The sequence below is a fragment of the Cryptomeria japonica genome, chromosome 2 (genome assembly GCF_030272615.1).
Source record: "Cryptomeria japonica chromosome 2, Sugi_1.0, whole genome shotgun sequence".
In the NCBI taxonomy this organism is placed as follows: Eukaryota; Viridiplantae; Streptophyta; class Pinopsida; order Cupressales; family Cupressaceae; genus Cryptomeria; species Cryptomeria japonica.
This window is the reverse complement of record NC_081406.1, coordinates 433,038,798-433,051,651: the sequence shown is the minus strand read 5'-3', so window position 1 is coordinate 433,051,651 and position 12,854 is coordinate 433,038,798. Positions and strand designations below refer to the sequence as shown.

Genomic DNA, 12,854 nt, shown 5'->3' with positions numbered 1-12,854 from the left:
CAGTAGGGATTTGAGTCTTCTCTTAAAAACCAATATTTGTTTATTGTGTCTCAGAACACATTTTTGTTCTTGTGGACCTATCATGGGTCTTGGAATGCATTTGTGGTCCTTGGGTCCCATTTTGCATCCTGAAACTTTTTTTTTGGTGCTCGATTCCTATTTTGGGTGCCCACCTTGGCCAAGGCATGAGTGAGGTGCTCACCCGAGGCAAACCGGGTGCTTTGGTGCACTGGGACAACATTGAGCGTGCACTCAAACCACGTGTGAGCGCAGGCCGGTGCACCCTAGGTGGTGTGCAGGAACCACTGTAAAGATGGGGCAATGCACGCACTAGGGGCGCGCACTTGGTTGGGGAGGGTGCGCACCTAGGCTAGGTCAGGTGCGCACATGATGCCCCATCTAGGTACACACATGCAGGCCAGGTCAGGTGCACACTCGATGCTTGGGCTAGGTGTGCGGACCCGGGCAGGGTTTGCCCTTGGCAAGCGGCACGCACTTGGCCAGGGAGGGTGTGCACCTCGGTGAGGGTGGGTGTGCACCATGGGGATGGGTGGTTGGGGTGGATTCACACGTGGACCGTGGTTTGCTAAGTACACATTGTGAAAAGCTCATAACAAGTGTGATCATACCAGCGTTAGTGCATCAGATCCCTTTAGAACTTTGTAGTTAAGCGTGCTTGGGCCGGAGTAGTACTGGGATGGGTGACCTCCTGGGAAGTCCCGATGTTCCAACCTTTTTTAGTTTTTCGTCAGGCATCGCAATGTTATTTGAATTAACCTTTTTTTGTTTGTGTTCTCGTCGGAGCCGGCCCAGGGCACGGTGAGCGCAGGTGTGTTGGGGCGACATTGAGCGTGCGCCCGAGGCACCCAGAGCACACACCAAGGTGCAACCGGGGTGTCGTGTATGCACCTTAGTGCGCCTGAGGTGCTATGCATGCACCCAAGTGAAATCGGTGTGCACCTTAGCCAGTGCATGCTTAGTCAAGGCGCGCACGTTGGCCAAGGTGCACACCAATGTTTTTTACTCTAAGGTTTCGCACTAGACGCTTGGGACAGGTGAGCAAAGATGGACGGGGCTAGGTGGATACCCAGGGTAGGTCCATGTAGCTGGGGCGCTGCATCGAGGTGCACCGGGGGTGCACTGAGGCCAGATTGGGTGCACACCCGATGCCCGTGCAAGTACGTGCACTTGGGCGGGGTCGGGTGCACGCCCAACATGCGTGTCAGGTGCGTGAACCTTGGGAAGGTGTGTGTAATGGGGTTCCCACCCTGGGGCACACCCCAACCAAGGTGTGCAAAGCATGGTGCCCACCCTGGTGTGCACCCCGACCAAGGTGCGCTTCTGAGGCAAACTAGGCATAGTTCAAGCAATAAATTGGGTAATTAACCCACCTTCCGACTTCGTGCGCAATAGAGGGACATGCCATGGTGCGCATTTTGGAGCGCACCAAAGGTGCACTCCTTGGAGAGCACCAAAGGTGCACACCTTGGAGAACACTTCAAAGCAATTCTTGGTGCGCTGCATTCAAAAATTTCTAGAAAAGGCAAAAAAAATTGAGATTATAGAATTTCCCACTTGAGAGATGGTAAATTTTTTTTTTTGAAGAAAACATGTGTGCCAAGGTGTGCATGCCCGGGTGCCCACCCTAGTGCATAGTCTATCCAAGGTGTGTGTACCAAGGTGCCCACCCTAGCGAAGGTGCACACGAGGTGTGCACTTGAGGCAAACTAGGAAATTAACCCAACTTCCCACTTCATGCGCACCAAAGGTGCGCGCCATGGTGCGCACCTTGGAGCGCACTTTAGAGAGCACCAAAGGTGCACACCTTGGAGCACACTTCAGAGCTCTCCTTGGTGCACACCAATGTTGCACACCTTGGAGCACACCATGGTCCAGACCCTGGTGTGCAACCTAGCCAAGGTGTATGCACCCGCGAAGGTGCATGTGAGGTGCGCACCTGGGGCAAACCGAGCAATTAACCCAACTTTCAACTTTGTATGCACTAGAGGTGCATGCCATGGTGCGCACCTTGGAGCACACTTTGGAGTGCACCTTGGAGCACACATCAGAGCTCTCCTTGGTGCACACAAATGTTACGCACCTTGGAGCACACCCTGTTGCGCAACCCAACCAAGGTGTGTGCACCAAGTTGCCCACCCTGGTGAAGGTGCACACAAGGTGTGCACCCGAGGCAAACCGGGCAATTAACCCAGCTTCCAACTTCATGTGCACCAGAGGTACGCACAATGGTGCGTACCTTGGAGTGCACTTTGGAGTGCACCAAAGGTGCGCACCTTGGAGTAGACTTCAGAGCGCTCCTTGGTGCGCACCAAAGGTGCACACCTTGGAGTAGACTTCGAAGTGCTCCTTGGTGCACACCAATGTTGCGCACCTCAGAGCGCACCATGGTGCTCACCCTGGTCCACAGCCCGGCCAAGGTGTGCACACCAAGTTTCCCACCTTGGTGAAGGTGCACGCGAGGTGTGCACTCGTAGAAAACAAGGCAATTAACCCAACTTCTGACTTCGTGTGCACCAGAGGTGCGCACCAAATGTGCACACCTTGGAGCACACTTCAGAGTGCTCCTTTTTACGCACAGAGGTGCACACCTTTGATGCATTTCCCGGGTGCCCACCCTGGTGCGCTGCCCAGCTAGGGTGCCCACCCTGGCAAATGTGCGCACCTGGAGCAAACTGGGCAATTAACCCAACTTCCAACTTTGTGCGCACTAGAGGTGTGCGCCATGGTTCTCACCCAACACCCAGACCTAGGAAGCCCCAATGCAAGAAACCCCACCAAACAATCGATTAAAAAAGAGGGGGCACTCCAATAAACCCACTTCGGAGTGCACCAGCAACCCCACTGGATGCTTGGGCAAAAATGTAATGTGCACCAAAATCCCCTACCCAGAAATCCCCACTTTGATCCCGGGGAGCCGCAACAGTAAAAAGCCTCACTAAACTCTAAGACAAAAAGGTGGCTTGAGGGTAATACCAGAAACCCCACTTCCATTTCCGACGGAGACAACCCCAACCCAGAAAACCCCCACTACTTGGACAGAAAAGAAGCCGCCCACAACCAGTTTTGGATCCAGGGAATCCAAATATCAGAAAAGCCAACCCAGCATTTGGACAAAAAATGCGGCCCAAGGGTTGCCCAGCTTGGCACCCGGATGAGAAACCCCTCTTCGGAGCTTGGAAAACACCACTCAACGCTTTGGCAGAAAGGAAGCCCTAGGGGCGCATCGTTTCCATCCACACTTGGCATCTAGGGAAGAAAAGAGTGTGCCACAAACCGCACTCAACCCTTGGACAAAGAAAGGTCGGCCAAGGGTTGGACCATTGGTAACCCCTCTTGGCACTTGGATGAGAAAGTCTAGCATGTGCCCTCTTGAGGGGCACCGGTAGGAACCCCACCTTGGGGGACTTTGGAGAGAGAGATGCGTGTCAGTGAGCAATGTTGAAGGTTAGAACTATAAACCCCACCTACGACAGAGCCAAAAAGAGGTAGCATGAATTGAGGTGACAGAGGGTTGAATCTTAGTGGATCGTGGCAGCAAGGCCACTCTACCACTTACAATACCCCATCACTTATTTAAGTCGTCTACAAAAGATTCTTCTCGCCGACAACTTGAAATTGTTATCCAAGGTTGCTGCGAATAGGAGGTTGTGTCGATCGAAGGTAGCCAATGACACGGGCCCCTGGGGGTGCAAGAGCACCCCTAGTGCGGTTCGCAATGCAGTCGGAGAGAGAGGTGTTGCATCTAGCATGGATTCTAACTTAGAAGCATTCAGCCATAATCTGACACATGGTAGCTTCGGGCCACTGGCTTTTCAACCAAGCACGATGACCAAATGTGTGAATCATCGGTTCCTCTCATACTAAGTTGAATTACTATTGTGGTGTGGATCATCAATAGGGTAAAGCTAACCTATCTCATGATGGTCTAAATCCAACTTTCACGGTTCGTATTTGTACTAAAAATCAAAATCAAATGAGCTTTTACCCTTTTGTTCCACATGAGATTTATGTTCTCATTGAGCACATCTTAGGACACCTACATTATCTTTTAACAGATGTGCCACCCCAGCCAAACTCCCCACCTGACAATGTCTTCCACCTAGATCAGTGCACCTAAACGCACCTTAAAGACATAAATAGGGGCATTGAATTGTCTACGCCTCACGGAATAAGTAAAATAACGTTAAAGTAGTATTTCACTTGTGCCGAAATGACTCCCACTTATTCTACACATCTCAAGTCATTTCACAAAGCCGGATTAGAGTCAAGCTCAACAAGGTCTTCTTTCCTCGCTGATTTTGCCAAGCCCGTTCCCTTAGCTGTGGTTTTGTTAGATAGTAGATAGGGACAATGGGAATATCATTAATCCATTCATGCATGTCACTTTGAAATTTAGAGCACTGGGCAGAAATCACATTGCATCAACATCCGTAGGGACCATCGCAATGCTTTGTTTTAATTAAATAGTTGACTTCCTCTTGTCCGTACTAGGTTTGAGTCAGCTATTCGCCACTTAGGGAAAGCCCCCCAAAGGGAGCTCCCTGTGTTCGTCACTTGAACGAAATGCTACGGCCCACCCTCGCCATGGTAGCAGCTCAGGAAGGCCACCAACAACCCATGGGTTCAGGGCGCAGACCCCTAGGCCCAACCCTTAGAGCCAATCATTTTCCCAATGTTACAGATCCATTTTGCCGACTTACATTACCTACATTGTTCTATTGATGAGAGGTTGTTCACCTTGGAGATGTGTTGCGGTTATGAGTACGATCAGCCGTGAACGGTATTCGGTCCTCCAAATTTTAAAGGGCAACCAAAGGTGCACCGAACACTATAGGATGTGCGATGCTCTTCCAGCCGCTAGACCCTATCTTCAGTTGAACCGATTTCGGGGTGGGCAGGCTATCAAAAAGAAAAGATAACTCTTCCCGGGGGCCCCGTCGATGTCTCTAGATTTCCTAATGTTATCATTCACCACCATGTCTCGGTTCGAGAATATTAACCCGATTTCCTTTCAATGATTGTGCAAAGTGCACCCTTGAAACAGGGCTTCCCCATCTCTTAGGATCAACTAACCCATGTCCAAGTGTTGTTCACATGGAACCTTTACCCACTTCAGTCTTCAAAGTTCTCATTTGAATATTTGCTACTACCACCAAGATATGCATCGTGGGGTGGTCCACCCAAGCTCATGCCCAAGGTTTCGCAACAACCCCTGCATCCTCCTACTCATCAGAGTTTGGCACTTAACCTGATGATCGAGTATAGGTTGCACGCTTCAGCACCATCCATTTTTGAGGCTAGTTGATTTGACAGGTGAGTTGTTACACACTCCTTAGTGGATTTCAACTTCCATGATCACCATCCTGCTATCTTAATCAACCAACACCCTTTGTGGGATCTAGGTTAGTCCATAATTTGGCACCGTAACTTGGCTTTTGGTTCATTCCACATCGCTAGTTCTGCTTACCAAAAATGGCCCACTTGGAGCTCATGATTCCGTGGCGCGGCTCAATGGAGCAGCCATGTCGCCTTACCTATTTAAAGTTTGAGAATAGGTTGAGGGCGTTACACCCCCGATGCCTCTAATCATTTGCTTTACCCGATAAAACTCGCATATGAGCTCTAGCTATCCTAAGGGAAACTTCAGAGGAAACCAACTACTAGATGGTTTGATTAGTATTTCACCCCTATATGCAAGTCAGATGAATGATTTTCACATCAGTATCATTGCGGGCCACCACCAGAGTTTCCTCTAGCTTTGCCCTGCTCAGGCATAGTTCACCATATTTTAGGTGCCAACAGGTGTGCTCACACTTGAACCCTTCATAGAAGATAAGGGTCGGTCCGCGGTGCACCCCTTGAGAGGGGATCTCTCCAATCAGCTTCCTTGCACCTCGTGGGTTTACCAACCCACCGACTCGCACACATGTTAGACTCCTTGGTCCATGTTTCAAGACTGGTTGGATGGAAATCCTGCTGCCCAGCATCATGAGCGTGCAGGTGCTTGAGGGCCCGCCCTAGTAGGCATGTGCTTCTCTCCTCAACCATCACGATGGAGGTAGAGTGCGACCAAAATGTCATGCTTGTGCTGCCACAATGACCCACACTGGAATGCCCCCCGAGCCGAGCAATGGATCGACTGATATCATTTTGCATCCAATTGGGGTGCATCACTAGCCTCCATCCACTTCCCTCTGAACAAATTCAAGCACTCTTTAACTCTCTTTTCAAATTCCTTTAAATCTTTCCCTCGCGGTACTTGTTCGCTATCGGTCTCTTGCCCATATTTAGCCTTGGACAAAATTTACCACCCGATTAGGGCTGCATTCCCAAACAACCTGACTCATCGACAACACCTCATGGTGTAGTCTAATCTGAGCCTGATGGGGCTCTCACCCTCTTTGACTCCCCCTTCTAGGGGATTAGGGTAGGCTCCATCACTAAGGATGCTTATAAAGACTACAATTTGGTAGGCGGAGCTGCCAATTTTCATGTTGGGATCTTCCTGGTTCGCTCACCATTAGTAGGGGAATCCTGGTAAGTTTCTTTTCCTCCGCTTAGTGATATGCTTAAACTCAGTGGGTATTCACACCTGACTTGGGGATGCAGCAAAGGGGCCAAGCATGTTTTACCTACACACTCGCAGGCCACTGTGGCTTGGTTGAAGTTCCACACTTGGCCCACACAAACCAACGCTGACCCGCATAGGCCACCACTCGTCGTGACATGGCAAGGGACCTTGTGCTCATTTCAACTAACTATGTTGTTAGGAGGCACGGATGGCCATCTCCACTCCTCCATGTAGGATGGTGATTTTGGAGTGCGACACCCAAGTAGACGTGCACACAACCAAGGCCTCGAGCGCAACTTGCGTTCAAAGACTTGATGATTCATGGGATTCTGAAATTCACACTAAGTATTGCATTTCACTACATTCTTCATCATGGAAAGAGCCAAGATATCTGTTGCTGAGAGTCATGTTTTTATCTTACTTTTTTTTTTTCTGGCGACCCAAACGCATAAGATGCCTGTGTCGTGCTTTAATGTTTTGGACTTCTTGGTGCGGGTCGCATCGACGTGTAGGGTGTTTGACACAAACCATCCACTAGTGCAAGGGGGTACTAGAAGGGTGTGTGTCCCCACCCCATTGCATTGCACAGGAGGATGTTGCCTCGAGGTAACCTTGTAGCCAGATGACGGGTCCTGCCCCACGAATGATCACTCAAGAGTGCACTTGTCTACGGTGGGGAACACTCCAAGTGACATGTTGTCCCCTGGGAGACGTAACAGGGGGTTGCGAAAATCTTGACTTTCCATCATAGAAGTGATAGATCGCCAGGATGGCACTGCACACATGATTGAGGGCATGTGAACTCGACGGGATAGAGACTCGGCCTCTCCCAAAAAGGGCATGCACCCGACCATGAGATTTGATCACCTCAAGCCAACAACATAGGACTTGGGGCCAAGCCATGAAGCGAGGCCCAACCATCCACATGTCATTGAGGGTGAGGATTGGGAAGGAGGTGAGTTCGGCTTGCCTCCCTTGCCTCCTCCCCTACACGATTCAAGGGCCAGAATTGACAATGATCCTACTGCAAGTTCACCTATGATAACCTTGTTATGACTTCTCCTTCTTATAAATGATAAGGTTTGATGAACTTCTCGCGACATCGGCGATAGGAACCACCACCATCCGCGTGATCTGAACACTTCACTAGATCATTCAATTGGTAGGAGCGACGAATGGTGTGTACAAAGGACAGGGACGTAGTGAACACGAGCTGATGACACGCACTTACTAGGAATTCCTCATTGAAGATCAATAATTGCAATGGTCTATCCCCATCACAATGCAATTTGGCAAGATTTATCAAACCTTTCGGGCCAGGAAGAAAAACTCCTTGGTTGCATCAGTGTAGCATGCTTGCGGCCCAGAACATCTAAGGGCATCACGACCTTGTTATTGCCTCAAACTTCCATGGCCTAGGAGGCCATAGTCCCTCTAAGAAGTTGGTCGTGAAGGGGAACCTCTACGTAGCTAGTTAGTAGGCTGAGGTCTCGTTCGTTAATGATATTAACTAGACAAATCACTCCACTAACTAAGAATGACCATGCACCACCACCCATAGAATCAAGAAAGAGCTCTCAATCTGTCAATCCTTTCTATGTCTTGACCTAGTAAGTTTCCCCATGTTGAGTCAAATTAAGCCGCAGGCTCCACTCCTGGTAGTGCCCTTCCATCAATTCCTTTAAGTTTTAGCTTTGTGACCATACTCCCCCTGGAACCCAAACACTCTGATTTCTCAGAAGGTGCTAGCGGAGTCCTTAGAGCAACATCCGTCAATCCCTGTGTTATCACTATTTAAAAAATGGATGATCTTGCTCCATGATTCGCTAAAAGATAAAAAAATTGAGTTGGATTGTGGTCTTGTTGCCTCTTATTCTTTTAGGTCCAAAGAGGGTTTAAGGTTTTAGTTTATAGCCCTTCCTGTGTCTGAGAAAAACCCTTTCATTCTAATTCCATGTTACTTTATTCACTTAAGGAAGGGTTCGTCTGTCGTGAAAAGTGTCCCCCCCTTGTTATTGTAGGTCCCGAGGACAACTGAGAGGGGGGGGGTGAATTGGTTGTCTAATAAATTCAAACCAAAATCTTATTAACCAACTTAATGCTTAGTACCGGTAAGACAGTTAAGTATGTCGGTAAATAGTGTTAACAGAAAATTGCTATACCGGTAAGAATTAATGCATGAAACATAAACATAAAGTCATCCACAACACATGACACAAATATTTGTACGTGGAAACCCTGTAAGGGGAAAAACCACGGTGGGAAACCTTACCCATAATCAGATGATACTACTGTAGATAGTAAGTGTACAAAGAGGTCTGCACATGTAGAAAGGCCAACAGCCTAGAGCTCACTGCTCAATCACAGATGGGAGTCACACTAACTACAGTTGGATGGTTAAATCCAATGAGAATGTACTACACAAAATAGCATCTTCATATGCTGGATTCAGTACCGGTGTAATGCTGATATGCTTCTACAAAAACCTAACTTCACCTTCAAATGATGTCTTCGTGTATATCTTTGCTTGATCTCACATATACCCTTCCTTAAATCTTTTTTGCATTCCACACTTGATCTTACAAATAAGATCTTACATTTATACCATGCCCTAAGACCAATTTTAGTATTTCAGCTCTACAAGATATTACAATAAAAACATTTTACAAATAATATAATGTCCGATGTAATAACCGATTGAACATGTCAGCTTAATGTATTTACAACAATGATAAATCATCTCCATAGCGTGCCATGCTGATCTGGAAAAGATAAACCTATCGGTGTAACCCTAGATAACTTGGACCTATTTGCCGGTAAAAGCAAATATGCAAATCAGAATATGCCAATGATTATTACTTCAAAGAAAAGTGTCCACATGATGTCTTTGACATTACCAGGTGTCTTCCATGTCAATGCAGGTACCGGTGAACATTATATCATATCGGTTAACCATATACCGGTGACTGTTGAACAGTTTACTGATTGCCGGTGAATGTTGCTAGATCTCCAAACTAGGTGTATTTAGTAGGTGTTGACATCAATGACAAAACCATACCAAAATACCAACAATCTCCCCCTTTGGCATTGATGGCAACACAAGATGAAAAAACCATCAAAGTGCCAAAACAGAAATGCCAAGTACAAAAATAAACAATCTCCATTTCTCCCCCTGAGAGTGACATGTGTTTATTCAAAGATTTATTTTCAATACCAATCTCTTCTCAAAAAGATAATGCATTTTTCAATATATCTTTCCTTAATGTTTTTCCATATATCTCTCCCCCTTTGACATCAAATGCCAAAGTCACAAAAAGTCAAGTTCATACAAAATACCAACCAATTCAATATGCCAACTACTCCCCCTGAGAAGTAGCTTCCTCATCAAATACTGGAATAAAAGATTTGTCCATTTAATTTTGTCGGTTGATGACAATCATCAACTGTCTAAGTCTCTATCGGTGGAGGTAAGACTCCGAGTTGATCTCTGAGATACTCAAAAGTTTCCTTAGGCAAAGGTTTTGTAAAAATATCTGCAAGATGTTCTTTAGTATTCACATAAACCAGTTTTATTTCCTTTTCTTCAAGTTTCTCCCTTAGAAAATTTAGTTTGATAGAAACATGTTTTGTTTTAGAATGTAATACTGGATTCTTAGATATATCAATTGCTGCAGTGTTATCACAATATATAGTAATAGGTTCCTTGCATTTTACCTTTATGTCTTTCAACATTTGCTTAAGCCAAAGTACCTGCGTAAAGTTTGTTGTTGCTGCAACATATTCTGATTCTGCTGTTGATAAAGATGTACAACTTTGTTTCTTACTTAACCAAGAAACTATTCTCTTTCCAAGAAAGAATACTCCTCCAGTGGTGCTTTTTCTATCATCCACATCTCCTGCCCAGTTTGCATCTGTGTATGCATATAGATCAAAATTTTCATCTTTAGGATACCATAATCCAAGATTTGTTGTGCCTTGTAAGTATCGAAAAATCCTTTTTACTGTTGATTCATGATTTTCCCTAGGATTACTCTGAAATCTAGAAACTATACATACTGCATTCATAATATCAGGTCTGGTTTGTGTCAAATACAGTAAACCTCCTATCATAGATTTGTATCTAGTTGGATTGAAAGGTGTAGATTCATCCCTTTGAGATAATTTGTCATTTGTAGTCATAGGTGTGCTTACTGGTTTAGAGTTTTCCATCCCAAATTTCTTAAGTAGTTCTTTCAAGTACTTAGATTGACTCAAAAATATGCCTTTATCAGTTTGTAAAATTTGCAATCCTAAAAAGAATTTTATTTCTCCAATCATAGACATTTCAAATTCATGCTGCATTTTAAGAGAAAATTCTTTGCATAATCCATCTTCTCCTCCAAAGATTATATCATCAACAAATACTTCCATAATCAAGATGTCATCATTAGTTACTTTGTAGTATAAATTGCTATCTGCATTTCCTTTAGTAAAACCAATTTTTAAAAGATACTTATCCAATCTTGCATACCAGGCTCTTGGAGCTTGTTTTAGTCCATACAGAGCTTTTCTTAATCTGCAAACCATATCATTGTCATCTGTCAAAGAAAATCCATCAGGTTGTTCAATATAAACTTCCTCTTCAAGATCTCCATTCAAAAATGCACATTTAATATCCATTTGATAAACTTTGTAATCCTTGTGAGCTGCAAAGGCCAAGAATAATCTAACTGCCTCAATTCTAGCTACCGGTGCAAAGGTTTCATTGTAATCAACTCCTTCTTTCTGAGAATATCCCTTACACACTAGTCTTGCTTTATTCCTGACAACCTTACCATCTTCATTGAGTTTGTTTCTAAATACCCATTTGGTTCCAATTACATTTTTATTTTCAGGCCAGGGAACTAATGTCCAAGTATTATTTTTCTCAATTTGTCCTAATTCTTCTTCCATAGCTTTAATCCAAAATTTATCTTCACATGCCTCATTGATAGATAATGGCTCAATTTGAGAAATAAGACATACCTCTTCATTTGCCAATCTTCCTCTTGTCATGACTCCTTTAAATTTGCTTCCAATTATCTGATCTTTAGAATGATTCAGTCTTACATACCGAGGTGTCTTAGTCTGTTGTTGTTCTTCAATTACTGTGGAATCCTCTGATGATACCGGAGTAACTGGATCATCATTTTGTACTAGTGGATTTACTGTTGGTTCATTTGTCACAATTTTTGTTACCGGTTCAGAGTCTATATACCTTGAAGTTCCTCTGAATTGTTCATCAATCTTTACATTTGTACTCTCAACAATTTTTTGTAATCTTATATTAAAACATCTATAAGCTTTACTCTTAGATGAATAACCAAGAAATATTCCTTCATCACTTCTAGGATCAAACTTGCCAATATACTCATCTCTTCTAATATAACATTTACTTCCAAAAATTCTGAAATACTTAAGAGTAGGAGTATTACCAAACCATAGTTCATGAGGGGTCTTACCAGTTTCACCTTTGATGTGAACTTTGTTGAATGTATAGACAACAGTGCTTACTGCCTCTCTCCAGTACACATGTGGTAGATTTGCTTCTGATAACATACTTCTTGCTGCATCCAAAATAGTTCTATTTTTCTGTTCAACAACTCCATTCTATTGTGGTGTCCGAGGTGCTGATAACTGTCTTTTGATTCCATTTACTTCACAGAATGTATTAAAATCTCTGGATGTGAATTCTCCTCCTTGATCTGATCTTAAACATTTAATTTTCTTACCGGTTTCATTTTCAACCATTGCTTTGAATAGTTTGAACTTCGCAAGTACTTCTGACTTTTCTCTGAGAAAAGTAACCCAACACATTCTAGAATAATCATCAATAATTAGCATGAAATATCTATCACCTTGTAAGCTTTTAGTTCTAGCCAGACCACATAAATTAGTGTGAATTAAATCAAGAGCATTATTGGATTTTTCTGGAGTACTTTTGAAACTAGCTCTAACTTGTTTTCCAAATTGACATTCCTTGCAAATTGTATTCTGAGGTTTCACAATTTTAGGTAGATCTCTAACTGCCTTAGAAGTACTGATTTTTACCATGCAATCAAAATTTACATGACATAGTCTTTTATGCCATAGCCAACTTTCATCTATATGAGCAATTAAGCATGCCTTTTCATTGTTATTCAAATGAAAGATATTACCTCTAGTCTGATTACTGGTTGCAATTTCCAAACCAGTTCTATTCATGATTTTGCACTTTCCATTTTTGAATTGTAACTGAAAACCT

The 12,854-nt window shown here is 44.5% G+C and overlaps 1 non-coding gene and 2 pseudogenes across 1 annotated transcript; 1 reads left to right on the top strand and 2 right to left on the bottom strand.

Moving 5' to 3' along the window:
* The first annotated feature begins 615 nt into the window (after positions 1–615).
* On the top strand, positions 616–734 carry LOC131031688 (5S ribosomal RNA; annotated as a pseudogene).
* Positions 735–3,511: 2,777 nt separating this feature from the next.
* Positions 3,512–6,627, bottom strand: LOC131031927 (28S ribosomal RNA; annotated as a pseudogene).
* A 217-nt stretch (positions 6,628–6,844) lies between these two features.
* On the bottom strand, positions 6,845–6,998 carry LOC131031764 (5.8S ribosomal RNA). The gene has a single exon (XR_009103180.2). It is a non-coding gene; the product is annotated as a 5.8S ribosomal RNA (ribosomal RNA).
* Positions 6,999–12,854: the final 5,856 nt, after the last annotated feature.